General features: G+C 34.6%; 2 pseudogenes; both read left to right on the forward strand.

Moving 5' to 3' along the window:
* The first annotated feature begins 997 nt into the window (after nt 1-997).
* On the forward strand, nt 998-1,686 carry LOC149557342 (stearoyl-[acyl-carrier-protein] 9-desaturase, chloroplastic pseudogene; annotated as a pseudogene).
* A 5,918-nt stretch (nt 1,687-7,604) lies between these two features.
* Nucleotides 7,605-8,227, forward strand: LOC149557343 (stearoyl-[acyl-carrier-protein] 9-desaturase, chloroplastic pseudogene; annotated as a pseudogene).
* The last annotated feature ends 10,258 nt before the right edge of the window (nt 8,228-18,485 follow it).

Genomic DNA, 18,485 nt, shown 5'->3' on the forward strand with positions numbered 1-18,485 from the left:
TGATCAGTTAATGATGATGATATGGGAAGGATAATCTTTGAGCCTTGAAACTAATTCAAGAATATATCACGAGAGTTGAATTTATTTAGGTCGGTCCACTCTTGATACTATCAATTGATGTTGCAATGATGCCCTTAGAAGATGTATTATGCACACAAAATCAAGATTTCATATGCAAACTATGAAATGATGAATAGGAAGAATTGTACCATACAGTTGTAGCTCTTGGAGTTATAAACATATAAGAAACACCACCATAGCTGCTTTTATGGAAAAGAGATCTAAAGAAGATGGAAAAATTGGTTGTCACATTGAGAACTAAAGAATGTTTCTACCATAGAATATAAGATCTACTACCAGTCATTCATCACAACTGATGATATTCAAGGCATATATCATCATGAATCATAATGTGGCACTGTGATCAAGGAGTAGTGACCAAATATGGTGTGGGATTTGTTGAATAGCATTGGTTATTAGTCTAAGAATGGTCTACCATTGCTGAAGCATTAATTTGATGGGACAAGGAAGTTTCAAAATGATTTTACTTCCAGTATTATCATTGTCATCACTCCACAACCATACAAAGCATACAATGGAGGAACCCAAATCAATGTTGGGGATGGGAGTTGGGGTCTTAAATCTATTGAACGAACAGGAAAACAATTGAAGAATATGTTTAGACTTGATCCCTGAGATGGCAAAAGTCACAAGGCTAGTGAAGATCTTGAATGGAAATAGCTTGTAGAAATCCTGAGAAATGATTCTAAGATCTCAGAATGCAAGTCTTGGAGCGGTTTAGAATACAGAAAAAGTGGAAGCTAGATCAATTGTTGCAATATTTGGTCTTGGTACAGTTGGTCTTGCAGTGGCAGAGGGTGCCAAAACAACAAGTGCTTCAAGTGTTATTGGCATTGGCATTGATCCCAAGAAGTTTGCAATTGCTAAAGATTTTGGAGTCATAGAGTTTGTGAATCCCAAAGATCATGATAAACCCATCAAGAATTCTCACCAGACACAAGACTCTTCACCCGATCCTACTTCTGAGGCCTTTGTTGATGACATGAAAGAGTTACAAGAGCAGTCTCATGAATTACTATATGATTACTTAGTTTTTCTAGTAAGAGATATGATTACCGTTGAAGCATCACCGACTTATCATACTATGCTTAACACTTTAGATGGGGTGCAAGATGAGAGCAGTGCCAGTCCCACATCCTAGGCTATGTGGACTCATATGTGGAGAGCTGAAGAGAATAGACATGGTGATCTTCTCAATAAGTATCTTTACTTGTGTGGCTTTGTGGACATGAGACAGATCGAAAAGACCATACAGTATCTCATTGGATCAAGAATGGATCCTCAAATAGAAAATTGTTCTTTTCTTAGCTTTTGCACACATCTTTCTAGGAGAGGGCAATGTTCATATCGCATGGTAATACTGCAAGATCTGCCAAAGATCATGATGATCTTGAACTAGCTCAAATATGTAGAAGTATTGCTACAAATGACAAATGCTATGAGACTGCATATACGAAAATAGTTGAAAGGTTGTTTGAGATTGATCTTGATGGTACAGTCATAGCTTTTGAAGACATGATACAAAAGAAGATTTCTATGCTGGCCCATTTGATGTAAGATAGGCATGATGATAATTTGTTTGAAAAATTTTTAGCTGTTGCATGAAGAAGAAGTAACTGGGGAAGATGTGGCATGCTATCTCCAAGTTCCTATCTATTGGTAAAGTTTGTTCATTTCACTTTCTCGAAGGTGAAACATATGGAGAGATAGATGAAGAGGCATAGTCCTTTTTCTTTTGGTTTCAAAAGTGGTCTCCAGTCCTTTCAGATTATGGAATTTGTAACATTTCACATTCCCATAAGGGGTGTATGCTTGGGTTTTTTATAGAAGTTATTGTAAAAGAAACAAAAGGGGGTTCAGCCTTTTCTGCATACAGTCAGAGAGCTAGAGTAGAGAGGGGGTAAATTGTTGATGTAATAGACTTAATATTGCAAAGTCAATGGAGGGTGTTTTATATCAATAATTTCTTGTCCCATTTAGTTAGTTAATGGTTGCTTCTATGTTTCTTTCTTTAAAATATGAATTACAGAAAGAAAGAAAAGATGTTTCATTCTTTCGTTATGAAGACATGAATTAACTAAGGTAAGATGTACTTTGGGAGATTCAGAGAAGGATTCATTGGAAGTTCTTGATCATTTCATTTATATTTTTGTTGATAGTTTTTGTAGTTTAGTTGATGCTAAGTATATGGATTCATAAGAATTGTGAGTTCTATTGGTTGGTTTATAGATTAGAAAGTTTTTCTTGTCTAGATTAAGTCCTATTTACGCTTAATTTAGTTTGTGTCTTCTACTCGCTGGTTAAGAGCATACCCCATGTTAGCTTAGGAGAGAAACATAATTCCTTGAACATTATTCACATAGGGAGCTATAGCTTAATTCAGAGGGAAACTAGTTATTCCAAGAAATAGTTTCCCAACTATTGTGTAAAGTTGTTCTTCATTACAAATTGGGAAAATTAAAAGGAGAATCAAAAGAAGAACAATCTATTTACCAATAGATTTTTGGCAACTCTGCTAGGGAGTTGGACAAGAAGATTGATCAGTGCTAGATTTTTTTTTTTAGTTTATTATTGTTATCTCTACTTGAGATTGGTGACTCTATGTCTTTAAAAGAACCTATTTTATATCAGAGTTTGAAAGATTTGAAAGTTCTTATCATTCTGTTTCCCAGCTCATGTTTTTGGTGACTAAGAGGAAGAGTACTTTCATTTTTCAAGCTACAATATTCATTTTCTCTTCTACTCAAAGATTGGCGACTCCATTGTAAAAAAGATCATGCCTATTAGAGAATATTTTTGGAGGACTTGCTGGAAAGTTGGTTGCTCATGATCAAGGTAACATCATTATCTTTCCATAAATTTGATTTAGATTTTTGTCACTTTATTGCAATAAGACATGGTTGCACTTTGGGTAGTTGCTACTAGTCCACCTAATTTTGTAGTCTATCATCCTCTTCCTTCTAGTTCTAGAAAGCATATACCCATGTTCTTAGGAGATGGAAGGATTACTACCGATGAACATATAAGAAAATTCTTCATAGCTATGAATATTTTGGGAATTAATCATGAAGATGTTGCAATCCGATTATTTGTTGAGACTCTTATTGAGGTAGCTGTAGACTGGTTTTATCATTTGGTTGATTGATCCATCACAAATTGGGATACCATGAGAGAAGCATTTGAAGATCGTTTCAAGATTGTTGAAGATGAATATGATTTGATGACTCAACTAGCATTAACAAAGAAGTTATCTTCTACAAGTATGAGAGATTTTGTTGCTGACTTCAATAAGATCATTCATAGAATTCTAGTAGAAAATAGACCTACCACACACAATTTGAAAGCTTTCTTTATCAGTGTTATGCCTCCTGACATAGGCTTCAAATTGAGAAGATCCAGACTTGCAGATTTGGAGGTAACTCAAAGAATTGTTGTAGAATTGGAAGATGACATGATCACTGCAGGTATATGGAATCATGAAATTCATAATGAAGCCAGCATCAGTGAATCAACCTCATAGGAAAACTTGATTTAGAAACTGTCTAATGAATTGGTTGCCTTGAAAAGATAGCTCCCAAGCTCCAACAATTCATATCAAAGAAGTTTTTCAGAACAAGCTAGTGAATGTAGTAATAAACCTATGCACTTTGGAAATTTAGTTTTAGAATATGAATTAGACTTGGATGCAAAGGATCTGGAAGTACAACTTTCAGTAGACGAAAGCATCTCTTATAGTGATAAAGAATTGGTAAGGACAATAGATAAAGATTGTTATTTCATACCTTCATTTACTTCTGATTTAAAAAATTTCAAATTTGAAGAAGACAAAAATAAACTATTACATGAAGATGATCAGATAGTTAATGTATCTCTAGATCATGAAAAGTTGAATTTCATGGAAGACTTTGGCAAAACTGATTTTCAAATTGCAAAAGTTGATGATGAGCCTATTTTGGAATCCATTTGTCTTGAAGAAAATGCAATGATTAACCCTCTTGATGAATGTTTTGCCAACTCTAAAAATATGGTATAAAGAGATTACAAGCAAAATTGAAAAAAAAAAAGATAAGGATTATGCTTCCAATTGTTATCTTCCTCAAACTAATGAACTGGTTGCATTATCTTTTAGTGGTCATCCTATTAAATCTGAGAATGTAGATGTTGAAGAGGGAAATATTTGAATGACAAGTGAATTTTTAGAATGTCATGTAGTAGATAAAGAATTAGATGAAGATATTCATAATCTTGAAATAAAGAATGATCAATTCATGGTATCAGACACATATGAATCTTCTACAGTTAATTCAAATATTAAAGTTATGAATTCAGAGGAACATTTTTCAGATTTAAAAAATGTTAGATATGAAGAGGGTGTTTTAGTTCTGATAGAGTCTACGGGTAATAAAGAACCATTCAATTTTAGCCTAGGCTTGAAATCTAAAGTTAATGATGCTTGCAATTATTTTGATGCTAGTATTCTTGATCATTTTGTTGCCAATAAAGTAAATATATGTAACTATTTTCCAGCAACATTTACTAAATCTGATGATTGTCTTTATCCTTCAAGAAAGAAGTCAGAGCATGTGGAAAATGTGGATACATTTTTTACCTCTGATTTGAAATCAAAAGTTGTTCTTGATAGTACTTTCAAAAGGTATGATGATATTTATTTCCTCAAAGATTTTCAATATTCTAGTTTTGCTAATCATGATTTGAAAGATGATATCTCTACTAAGGAGGATGATGGAACAAATAGAAATGATAATGCTGAAAAAGATGAAACAAATTCTACTCCAGTAATGCATCTAGAATATGTTGAATATTCCTTTCCATCACATAATTTTGAGTATGCAAGAAAGGATGTACATGAAAACATAAATGAATCATAGATCTATAATGAAGCAAGGCTGTTTGGAAAGGTCTTGTGGGTCATCATGTTGCAGATAGCTTTGGGGCTTAAGTTCAATAGTGAAGGAGTGGCTAAAGGTTACCAATGTTATTTTAGACTGATGTAGTATCTTCCTCTATTTAGAAGAGGTTCATATTTTTCTCTTCCCGTGAATGGCCACATTTGAATATTTCTTTGCTTTTGGTCCTGTTGGTGAGGTCTCCTCACATTTTGTAAATAAGGTTTCTTTCCAATTTTGGTGTGCCTAGTGTAGCTTCTTCTTGCTTAGTCTTTTATGGTTTTTTTCTCTCACTTTGTTTCAGTCTAACCTGCTCCCCTCCACCCTCCCTATATGCACTTTCTCATTGATCTTTGGTCTAGACTCCATAACCCAATGCTTAAGGTACTTGCTTAACCAGAGATGTTGGATTCTTTATGCACCTTACAGTACATATTCCCCAATTGGAGCTAGCTGTTGCCTGACTTTAAGTCACCCATTTTTTTTTGGCAATATTGGTCATATCAAGTCAATCTAGTTAGTCTTGAGTCTAGGTCTAAGTCATTATAGGTAGGCAATCTTTGTCAGGTTTCCCTTCAAATTGCCTACTTCTTTTCAAGCTAGGTGGGTTATTTGGAAGCCCTGTCATGATGGGTAGGTGATAGATCCCAACCCAACAAGGATATTATGGTCCAATTGATAATCTCTTTTAGATGGAATGGTGATTGAAGTCATGATTCTTGGACACTCATAAGGAATCAGAAAAAGTTTCTTTATTTGAGTAATGCAATGGAGAGCTTTAGTGGAAAATCTTCAAGATTGCAAGAGGCTAGTTGCATTGAGAGATCTAATGACATGGTATTCTAGTGTGGAAAAAGCTACTCCAAATGAAATTTATAGTCTTCTTGTGTTGCAGGAGGAAAGCTGGATGATATTACTGTGATAGTGGGGATGGTGGTTAATACGCAAGCTCTTTTTCATAGAACTCAATCTACTTTTACTTGATGAACCCACTAATCACCTTGATCTACATGTAGTTTTATGGCTAGAAATATATCTTTTAAAATGGTCAAAAACTTTAATTGTCATCTCACATGCAGGCTTTCACTGACAATTTTCTTTACAATGCTAAAAGAGTGTAGCCTATTCAATCAAGAATTAAGGAACTAATAATGAAATTTGCATGCAACAAAGGGAGTGTTATTCTAGAGGTTCAAGATGAATAATAGATTGATCAACTAAACATGATCATGAAGATAGGAGGAGGGAGTGAATATCCTTGTTTTCACTCTAGTTTTTGTTGACTTGGGCCACATCTACTACTTTTTTGTCTATGGACAGTGTTTCTATTATTGCTTCAGCTTCTGCATCTACTAAAGAAACTATAGTTGAAGTCATGAAGCATACTTATGCCTCCATTCTTTAGGCATCAAAGGAAAAGAACAAGGCTTAACCTTCTATCACTTCACAATATTACCAAGAACCATCACATAAGCCTATTTTTGTAGGTTCAAAGAAGCAACCCGCAGCAAGCCATTTAACTCAAATGCTCAGAGGGTGTAAATTGAAATGGAGAGAATTATTTGCCTCTTGATCAATTAAAGATGATGATATGGGAAGGATAATCTTTGAGCCTTGAAACTAATTTGAGAATCTATCATGAGAGTTGAATTTATTTAGGTTGGTCCACTCTTGATACTATTGATTGATGTAGCAATGATGCCCCGAGAAGATGTATTATGCACACAGAATCAACATTTCATATGCAAACTATGAAATGATGAATAGGAAGAATTGTACTATGTAGTTGTAGCTCTTGAAGTTATAAACATATAAGAAACACTACCACAGCTGCTTTTATGGAAAATAGATCTAAAGAAGATGGCAAAATTGGTTGTTGCATTGAGAACTAAAGAATGTTTCTACCATAGAATATAAGATCTACTACCAGTCATTCATCACAACTGATGATATTCAAGGTATATAAAATCATGAATTATAATGTGGCAGTGTGATCATATGGTGCAGGATTTGTTGAATAGCATTGGTTATTAGTCTAAGCATGGTCTTCCATCATTGAAGCATTAATTCGATGGGACAAAGAAGTTTCAAAATGATTTTACTTCCAGTATTATCATTGTCATCACTCCCCAACCATACAAAGCATACAATGGAGGAACTCAAACTGATGTTGGGGATGGGAATTAGGGTCTTAAATCTTTTGAATGAATAGGAAAATAGTTGAAGAATATGTCTAGACTTGATCCCTGAGATGGAAAAAGTCGTAAGGCTAGCGAAGATCTTGAATGGAGACAACTTGTAGAAATCCTAAGAAATGATTCTAAGATCTCAGAATGCAAGTCTTGGAGTAGTTTGGAATACAGCAAAAGTGGAAGCTAGATCAATTGTTGTAATATTTGGTCTTGGTACAGTTGATCTTGCAGTGGCAGAGGGTGCCAAAAAAAAAGTGCTTCACGTGTTATTGGCATTGACATTGATCCCAAGAAGTTTGCGATTGCTAAAGATTTTGGAGTCATAGAGTTTGTGAATCCCAAAGATCATGATAAACACATTGAGAATTCTTGGCAAACACAAGACTCTTCGCTCGATCCTACTTTTGAGGCCTTTGTTGATGACATGAAAGAGTTACAAGAGTAGTCTCATGAATTACTGGGTGATTACTTAGTTTGTCTAATAAGAGATATTATTATCGAGGAAGCATCACTGACTTATTAGACTATGCTTAACACTTTAGATGGGGTGGGAGATGAGAGCAGTGCCAGTCCCACATCTTGGGTTATGTGGACTCGTATGTGGATAGCTGAAGAGAACAGACACTGTGATCTTCTCAATAAGTATCTTTACTTGTGTGGCCATGTGGACATGAGATAGATTGAAAAGACCATGCAATATCTCATTGGATCAGGAATGGATCCTCGAACAGAAAATAGTCCTTTTCTTAGCTTTTGCACACATCTTTCTAGGAGAGGGCAACATTCATATCACATGGCAATATTGCAAGATCTACCAAAGATCATGGTGATCTCGAACTAGCTCAAATATGTGGAAGTATTGCTGCAGATGAGAAGCACCACAAGACTACATATACTAAAATAGTTGAAAAGTTGTTTGGGATTGATCTTGACGGTACAGTCATAGCTTTTGAAGACATGATACAAAAGAAGATTTCTATGTTGGCCCATTTGATGTAAGATAGGCATGATGATAATTTGTTTGAACATTTTTCAGCTATTGCATGAAGAAGCAGTAACTAGGGAAGATGTGGCATGCTATCTCCAAGTTCCTGTGTATTGGTGAAAGTCTATTCATTTCACTTTCTCGAAGGTGAAACATATTGAGAGATAGATGAAGAGGCATAGTCCTTTTTCTTTTGGTTTCAAAAGTGGTCTCCAGTCCTTTCAGATTCTAGAATTCATAACATTTCACATTCCCATAAGGGGCGTATGCTTGGGATTTTTATAGAAGCTGTTGTAAAAGAAACAAAAGGGGGGTTTATCCTTTCTTGCATACAGTTAGAGAGCTAGAGTAGAGAGGGGGTAAATTGTTGATGTAATAGAATTAATATTGTAGAGTCAATGGAAGGGTGTTTTATATCTATAAGTTTGTGTCCCGTTTAGTTAGTTAATGGTTGCTTCTATGTTTCTTTCTTTAAAATCCAAATCATAGAAACAAAGAAAAGATGTTTCATTCTTTCATTATGAAGATATGAATTAACTAAGGTAAGATGATCTTTGGGATATTCAGAGAAGGATTCATTGGAAGTTCTTGATCATTTCATTTATATTTTTGTTGATAGTTTCTATAGTTTAGTTGATGTTGAGTATATGGATTCATAAGAATTGTGAGTTCTATTGCTTGGTTTATAGATTAGAAACTTTTTTTTCCTACATTAAGTCCTATTTAGGCTTAATTTGATTTGCCTCTTCTGCTCTTGGGTTAAGAGCATACCCCATGTTAGTTTAGGAGAGAAACATAATTCCTTGAACATTATTCACATAGGGAGTTGTACCTTAATTCAGAGGGAAACTAGTTATTCTCAAGAATAGTTTCCCAACTATTGTGTAAAGTTGTTCTTCATTACAAATTGGGCAAATCAAAAAGAGAATCAGAAGAAGAAAAATCTATTTACCAACAGAGTGTCACCAGAGAAGTGGTGTTGGATTTGCAACTTGATAACATGGAGAGGGTCTTCCATCTTCCTAGAGTAGACTGGTTCATCCAACTCTCATATGAAATAATGGAGAGGTGGTATAGGGAAAATCAGCAAGAGGCCATTGACATCATATAATGATCATACCTCATTGAGAAGCCTCCTCAAGGAAGGATAACTAGCAAGATGGATATGACTCAAGAATATGTGTAGGAAGACATTGGCTATTATATCATTCTCTTGAGTAGGGTTATGGGCTTACCTATAGTGGGTCACCTTAGTATCTTCATGGTCAACTTTATTAAGACCATCAGACAGGCAAAGATACCACTGGATTAGGCCACCGCACTAAGTGAAAACTTGTGTGAGCAACTAAGGATAGTGAAGGACAAGAAATTTTTTTATTTGACTTCTTACATGGTATACTTTCTTGTAGCGAGAGAAACCAACTATCCTAGTTTATACAGGAAAGGCAATATGCAGGACCCCTATACCTGGCCATACATAGTTTATCCGCAGGTGGTGAAGAAGAAGCTCTCAAGGTAGAGCAAAGAATACAAAATTGTGAATGATGCATTCATCTTTGTGATCATTCGATTCATTGAGGGTGATTATGGAATGAGGTTATCTGATGAAGCCAAAGCACAAGTCATAGCTCTCATAGCCTACTTTATCCAGTTCAAAATTTTCACATATCTACAGGTAGCTAGTGCATCCATCAATCCTAAAAAGCTCTTGAGATACCCGAGTGACAAGTTGTTATTGTTGGATATATCCTGGCAAATTGAGTTGATTTATGAGAAGATAAAGAGGCAATGATGACCCTACTAGGAATGGCCATTGGTCTTTGGGCTATATCAGGTGAAGTGTAAATAGGATATTACGTCCTTTGAGTGAGAGTGGGAGAACTATCCTCTTGCAGAATACAACTCTCCTCGGCCATATTTTTACAATGTTGTGAAAGTGGAGAGTCTAGCCGGAAAAGACTTCCATCATGAGGATGTTGTTGAAGTTCACTGGATTTATGCCACAAATGACTATGACATCTGCATTAGAGACTATTGTAGGATGACTTTGTTTCTAGCAGAAAAGGCTCTCTAGTTGAACATTCCTAATGAGATAAGGCAAAATGATTCTAAGGAATTATTGGACTCCCTATTTAATGTGGATAAAATTGGTGAAAGACCTATTCTAAATGTAGAGGTTGACAAGGAAGAAAGGGATGACATTAATCATTGAGCAAGACATGTCATCAGAATGACAAAGGATTGGATCAAGAAACCTTTTCTACTTGATCCAATTCCTGACATAGTAATCTTCCATTCACATGGTTACCCAAAAAGAGGTAGAGGAAGGAAATTAATAGTTCCTATCTTTGCACTCTAGTCCCCTATTAAGCTAGAAATTGTCTACCAACTTGATCACCTGATTGGATATTATCACCCTCTTGAAAGGAAGGGAAAGAAAAAAAGAAAGAGGACCTCTCCTTAGAGGATTCAAATAGAACGAGTGCCTCCCTAGCAGCAAGAATATAGTCCATAAGGGTCTGAAGATACTGGAGCTACCCAAGTCCAAGATGAGTTGTACTTGCCTCCTATTGTGTCTAGCCAACTAGAAGAGGGAGAGATTCCATAGGTCCTCATTCCTCCTATGGAAGATGAACCTACTTCTCCTTCTACCTCCAAGAAATAAAAGAAAAGAATTAAGATTCAAATGAAGAAAAGGCAAAGGATGAATAGAATATTAGTGCCTAATCCATCTATTCCTAAAAGCATTCTGAAAGGAGATGAGGAAGAAGAAGAAACATAATTAGAAGAGGAAAAGGAAGAACAAGTGCCCCTATAGGGAAGACCTTGGCTAGCTAGAGCCACAGGGTTACAAAGAAGAAAGAATGCCATGAGTACTTCACCATCCACTCAAATAGAACCTTTAGAGCTCTCTTCTTCAGAAGATGAAATACAATAGTGGGTAGATGAGTAGGGTGAGGAGAGCAGTGATGTTTTCTAATGTCATATTTTGATTTCATGCTCATAGGTACATAGTTGATTGGGGATAAGATTAGAGACACCCCTACAGGTGAATCTTGACAAGAAGACTAGACACAGATGCAACTAGATACATAGGGTCTTGATCTTACTCCTCCATCTCCACCACAAGTTACAATAGGGGAACAAGGTTCGGTGACCCCTCCACCTCAAAGTATGGAGGAAGAAAACTAGACACAGATACCACCAGTTACACAAGGTCCTAGTCTTACACCTCCTCCACCATGAGTTACAATAGGGAAATAGGGTTCATTAACCCTCCACCTTAGAGTACAAAGGAAGAACATTTTTAGAAGGAACCATCATTAGAAGTGCAACCAGAAAAAAGGGCTACCAATGAAGTGTCAAAGGAAGGAAAAATGGTAGAATATACATAACAACCTTCCCAAGATGTTAATAAGAAAGCTACAAGATCCATAGATATTGAGGCTACAAAAGAAGAGTCCTCACAATAGGAAATGACTCCAAGTAAGAGTAATAAAGGGAAGGAGATAGTTGAACACACTTCTTCATCATTAAGAGCCAAGGCCGTAAGGAAATGCATCCCAAGATGGTTTCAAAAGGAAATAATGAGGAGCTCTAAGCCTCAGTTCTGTGCATTGGACGATGACATTTGTGACATTGCAGAGATCTTGAACAAACCTGAGTCCCCATCACATGAGGCAATACCATTCACGTTTGTCACCACCATAAAGAACTAGGATTTGTTTGCACAAGTGGCTCTCCCTCCTGAAGATGCAAGTGCAAAAGGTATTAGCCTCAAAGATTATGAGATGAAGGATGTTATGTTGGGAAGACCCACACAGTATTCAGCCTAACAAATGATGACCATGGGAGTCAAAGAGGTCCTTAGGCACATGGAGCAAGATGAGATTGAACTTCAAACACTTCGAAGGCAAGTTGAGATCCTAAAGGGATATCTAGCCGAAGTTTTTGGTCCTCTTGATCCTAAACACCCAAAGCATACTTTGAACACTATACTTAGAGAAGGGGCGGGTGTGCAACTTGATCCATTTTTGAGAGCTTTTTAGGAATGGTAAGGAAGTCTTGAGGAGAAAGGTTTCACTATCATCATAGGGAATTTGAAGTTACTACATGCTATGCAGGAGAATATAAATAAGATTGTAGCAATTTTGAAGCAAGACTTCAGTATCATGGATGAGGTATGTGCCTAGAGTATGGATTTGCAAACTCTAGAAGCCATAAAGGGACAAAGGTACCACACTTTTATTAATGTATATACTGGAGAAGAATTAGAAATGATCGATGATTGGATAGAGAAAATAGCGGATAGCAATAAAGTAATGGAGACATTACATGAGGAGATCCATCGGCTCAAGGACCAAGCTTGAGAGAAAATTATGGAAGCAGAAGGGCAATACAGTGATGCATTATTGGATATTTTTTAAGATGAAGAAAGAGAAAGTTTGCTACTTATAGAGATATTAGTGGGGAATTTCAAGAAGAATTTTATGGAGATTGTTGATGATGAGGACATTCGATAGGCCTTTAGGACAAAAGAAGCATTGTTAGAGTTGGACACTAAGTTAGAGATTTTGTAGAGACTTGAATTTAGGTAGACAACTATAGAAAAAAGGTAAAGGACATATATGAGGCTTTAGATCTTCTAGATGTAGCTAAGATTACTAAGATGATAGAAAAATTCAAGGGCAAACATCCAAACATAGATTTGGGATTAAGAAGAACAAAACCCAGATGCTAGAATTTAAATTTTGACACTTAGCAAAATTTTGAGATTTTGACCCTATCAAGGTCCACAGGTCCATAGGTACATAGCTCTATAGGTCCACAACTCTGCAATTCAGAGGTGCACCGATAGTTAATTGCTTGTTCAAAAAATAACACTTTCCATCAATCGAGAGCACATTCAAATGGTAGTTTAACTTTGACACACACCTAGTGAAGGACTAGCTTCTATTTTTGGTGTCTCCATGCACTTCCACTTTGAATGAAGGCTTCCCCCTACTTTCTCTCTCATGATTTCTTTATTTTTGACATGGAAAGGGCTTATGCATCCAATTCATGAATAAAATATGGATGGAGTCCCTCTAAACATTAGATTAATTATTAGTCTATATATATTTAGTTTGTTTTATTAGTTAAATGAATTTTATTGCATGAATAATATCTCTCACTCTCAACACGAATTGAGGAGATGATTTCTTATAAATACCCCATTGTAAAATGTTATAGGGGCTGCTATTATTGTGCAATAAAATTATGCTTTTGGTGCTCGCATTTGGAGTGTAGTGATTCTTGCCTAAATGTGTCATCTTTTTGTGGATTTTATTCATGAGATTTTGATTGAGCCAAAGGTTTATTGCATTGTTTCTAGTTATGTGATCTTTTAGTTCTTGTGTTTGCTACACATTTATGAATTTCACTGATGTAACAAGCTTGAGAAGAGATCATCAAATTGTGTTTGCATAGGCTTTTGTCTAGCATAAGAAGACTTTCCATGGCCTTATGACTTGATGAAATGTGAAATATCATATGATTGTTAAAGTTCCTCACCGACGATTACATCAATGGATTGTAGGAAGCATTGGTCCTATTTTCATTAGTTTCCTACCGATTTATTCAAAAGTTTAACTCCCAGTGTGTTGTTTTTTGTAGCTTATGTCTGTTTAGGATTTCAAATTCAAGTTATTTCAATTTCATGTTATTTTCTTTCAATTTCATTATTTTCTTTGATAACCCCTTGTTAGAGTAGGAACTCATTTTAGTTGCACAGTTAGAATTACATTCATTAAAAAAACCAAAAAATACAAACATATTGCTATTTTGTGTGTTATTTTGAGATAGAAGACATACTTACTTTATTTTGAGATCATAGTAGAACTAGTAAAGGCCTCCTCATGAACAATCACATTTATCTTCAACTGAGCAGATTTTGGTATGTCGCAAGACAAATACTGAACCTTGGAGTTTATCTGAAAAGATTAGCTTTTTAAGAGAGTAATTGCGCAATGGATTCCTACCATTGACCTCATGTAAAATGACCACCCAACACTTATATAGTTATGTTTTAAAGCGCATGACAATAATCAATGGGTTTAAATGGACTAGTCAAGTTAATGCTAGCTGGGAACAACTAATTGTTCATTTTATTGTACTAATTTCATGATAGTTCTATAGGAATTTGTAATCAACCTAACTAATCAGCAACTAGACCAATTGACTTATATACATCCTAACTCATTCCTTATATATTTATGTTTAAAATCTTGTGGCCATGCTATTTGTTGACTGAGTTTTATTGTTTATATACATACATACATACATACATATACATCAATCAAAAGGGCATGGTAATGAAATCCTAAATCTTGTTGTCGGGGTCCTGCATCCTAAATAAGGTGGTTAAAGATCATGTAGGATAGTATAGAAGGTGATCAATAAGCATGCAAGTTCACACAAGATAGTTTAGACAATCTCAAACATGCATTTAGGCAAGTTGTTTACATGTTTTAATATGGTTATAGGCAAGTCAAAGGTTGGTCAATGATTGGTCAAACATTGTTAATTGACTAAAAATCTCCATTTTTATGTTTTATAATATTTTGGTATATTTTGGTATAGTTTTGAAGGTATGTGGAGTCTTTTATTTGAAGCTTGTGTAAAAGTTGTAAAAATTGTAAAAAGTGCAATAAAAGTTGTCATACAACTTTTTGGAATTTTTCTTGCAATCTGGACGTGTAATAGTCTAATCATTATTTTGATCGAACATGGAAGCATGAAGTTGTAGGTTCAAGATTTGTGACCTATAAATTGTTTATCTTCAATGTAGTCTGGGGTTGGAATAGTACTATATAGATTTGGATGGAATAGCAAATCCTTACTCTTGTTAATTTGGTCTTCATGCCACGATAGCATATACATACATATTTATATGCATACATTTATATACAAATACATACATACCTACATCTACATATGAAATTTTATCACCTCATTCAACCAACTTTACTTTCAAATGAAAATTTAGGAACTAAAATATTGGAATCATACAAAGAAATCATGGCTCAGAAAGTCAAATAGGTAAGCGAATGAATGTTGGAAGGCATGGACATTAATAATAGAAGCACCAAACATCATGAATGAATATGGAATTTGATGGTTCTTGCTTTGTAATTTCTATGCTCATGATGGAAAGTAGTAGTTACCTTCACACTATTGTTCATGGTTTGAGAAATTATATATGGCTTACTCTTATTTCTAATTATTTTTAATTGAAGGAGATATATGATTACCTTTTATCTGAATAACAAACTTGATTGTAATTTTGGTTTGAATATTATGAACATGCAATAAGGAATCTACTGAGTCAAAGAAATAATGGAGGGAAGTGATATGAAAAACTTGGGAAGAGACTATTCATCTTCCACAATGAGTGGTAAGATATATTCACTAGTTTGTGTATGATTCAATGGAGTAATCTAAGGTAAGACGGAGTGCTACTTTTCTTTTCAAAAGTTAGGTCCTCCATTTATGATGTTGAAAAGTTGAAAATGGGAAATTGTTGATGTCACTTGATCTCATAAAGAAATATTGTCTAGAATCTTGAGAAAGAATATGGAGCTTTGGAAAAATTCTTTCAAAAAGAACATAAATAAATTCATTATTCTTGGTGAGCCTGGTGTTGGAAAAATCTCAATTGTTGAAGGAATTGCTTAGCATATTATACAAATAGTTGTTCCTGAACTACTTATAAACTAAAAATTTGCCTCAGTAGATATGGATGCACTTCTTGTTGGAACTAAATTCTATAGAGATTTTGAAATGATTGAAAATAGTATTAAAAAAATTTATAGCATTGACTTATCACGTTGTTGCTTCTATTGAAAATGCACCAAATATCAAGTCATAAGGAGGATGGATTGGGGCTTAGACTAGAATGATATATGAAATAGCATACAATTATTCAAATGTACAACTAAAAAATTTGGAGTCAGAATTGGTAGAAATTAAGATTAGATTTCTCCTAGTGGTTATAGCTCATAACTCTAAATCTAAAGATGCTATAGCAGAATGCGAAGAGGACTTTCAATCTTTATTTAGGTAAATGATTAGATATGCATCTTATGGAGGAAATAGATGGAATTAATGAGTTTTAGGGCTAAAGTCATTTCAAATAATGGTCACATCAACATCAAAACCTATCACAACATGATTTTATTCCTTACTTTATTAATGTGTGCAAGAGAACTTCAAGTACATCCAATACAAATTCCTAAATAGAAAACATCCTTGAAGATTCTAAAATAAATTATTATCCAAAAAAACATATCCATCTCTATGATTCCCAATACAAATATTTATCATGAAGAGGGCTCATTAATGGAAAATGGAAACACAATAACCAAATTGAAATAGAGAGAGGAATGAAGACAGACCAATCTAATGTTGGAAATGAAGCAATGATAGATATGCAAAGGATAAAGAGGATGATGGTACTCCTATGGTTCAACACATAGCTAAGGAAGCATCCAAATTAGAACTAATCTCTATAGTTTAATAGGTTCAATCAATTAAAACTTTCGAATATAATGACGATGCAAAAGAAAGCCATAAATAAATTTTAAAAGGTATAAGACATCTAAGTCCAAGTGCACCTGCAAAACCAATATCAAGTGTATTTCAGACATTTTGAGGTCTTGTATCCTAGGTTTATCATCTTTGCACATTCAGTATTTCTCTTTAATTGATTATTATGTTCTTGATTTACATTTTTAATTCTTTCTATTTTCTAACATTCTAGTCTTCACCAAAGTAACAGAGTCATGGGAACTAGTGACAAGAATAAAATTACATGGAAATTGTTGAGAATATTGTGTAGAGAATATGGCTTTGTTTTATACCATGAAGGCATAGACCCATTTTACTATCATAGTTAAAGGCACTTTTTTGGCTCAGTAAATCTTAGATGGCTAGGTCTTTATAGAATCCAATTGAGAAATTGGGCAATATGAACAATGTTTGAATCACCATAATCGATGGCCAAAGTAACAATTACCTTGAATCTTACCCTAAAATTATACAAAAAAAAATTACCATGAACCCTTACAATGAAAATGAAAAATACCTTCAACCCTTATGTTGAAATTAAGAAAGAAAATAGAAGAGGACAAGACCTTACCTTGAAATAAAGTTCCCAAGAGAAGAGGACACATGTAATAAAAATGAATCCATCAACCTTACCTTGATGGCACTAAAAATCTCTTAATTGGTCATGCCTAAAGCCTCCCACCCACACTTTGATGTGTGATATGAAATGAAGTTTCACTTTTCTTTTTTTGTTAATATCCTCGATAATGTCGAAAGTTTGATGCCAAACTTAACTATCGTCAAAATTTTGACATTATTGGGATCAAATTTTTAAAAAAATGAATTTGACAAGCCAAATTGGTCTACCATCAAAAATTAATGTCAAAATTTTCTCCCAAATGTACTAATGAAATCTTCCTAAAGAGATATCTCTCTATCATACATACTTATTAGTTCTTCTCCCCCATTTATTTGGAGACATTATTCATGCAAATTCTCCCCCATTGACATCAATGTCAAAGCCCTCAAACAAATATAAAAATTGTTAAATACCAATTTTTATCTGTAGTTCTTCAAATCTTCAATTAGCTTGAGTGTCCAAAGACATTGTTCAATACCAAATACTAAATACCAAGAGTCCTCAATGACTTGGCACACAACAGATACTCCCCCATACAGGATGCATCAACATTCAATCTAGTCTAACAATAGTGCTCTATACTACTAGATTGATGCACTTTCTACATCATCTACTCAAAAGTAGGTAGTGGCATAACCCCAAGCATACCTCTTAGCCACTCAAATGTATCTTTAGGCAAAGGTTTTGTAAAGATATTTGTAATCTGATCTTTAAAACTTACATACTCCAATCTAATTTCCTTTTCTACTGCCTTCTTTGTCAAACCATGATACTTGATAGATATATGCTTCATCTTAGAATGTAATATAGGACTCTTAGACATACTCACTATACTCAAGTGTTATCACAGTAAATGATAATAGGTTTTGTAAACTCAATGTTAATATCTTTCAACATCTACTTCATCCACATAACTTTATTATAGTTATTTACTAGTGCAACATACTCTACCTTAGCTATACTCTATGAAATACAATCAAGTTTCTTGCTAAACTAAGAAACCAATATTCCTCTAAGAAAGAATGCTCCACCACTGGAGCTCTTTCTTTCATCCATACTACCTTCCCAATCTGCATCAATATATGCATACAAAG

Source organism: Cupressus sempervirens, chromosome 5 (assembly GCF_028749045.1).
Source record: "Cupressus sempervirens isolate cs-2001-9-10 chromosome 5, ASM2874904v1, whole genome shotgun sequence".
NCBI lineage: Eukaryota > Viridiplantae > Streptophyta > Pinopsida > Cupressales > Cupressaceae > Cupressus > Cupressus sempervirens.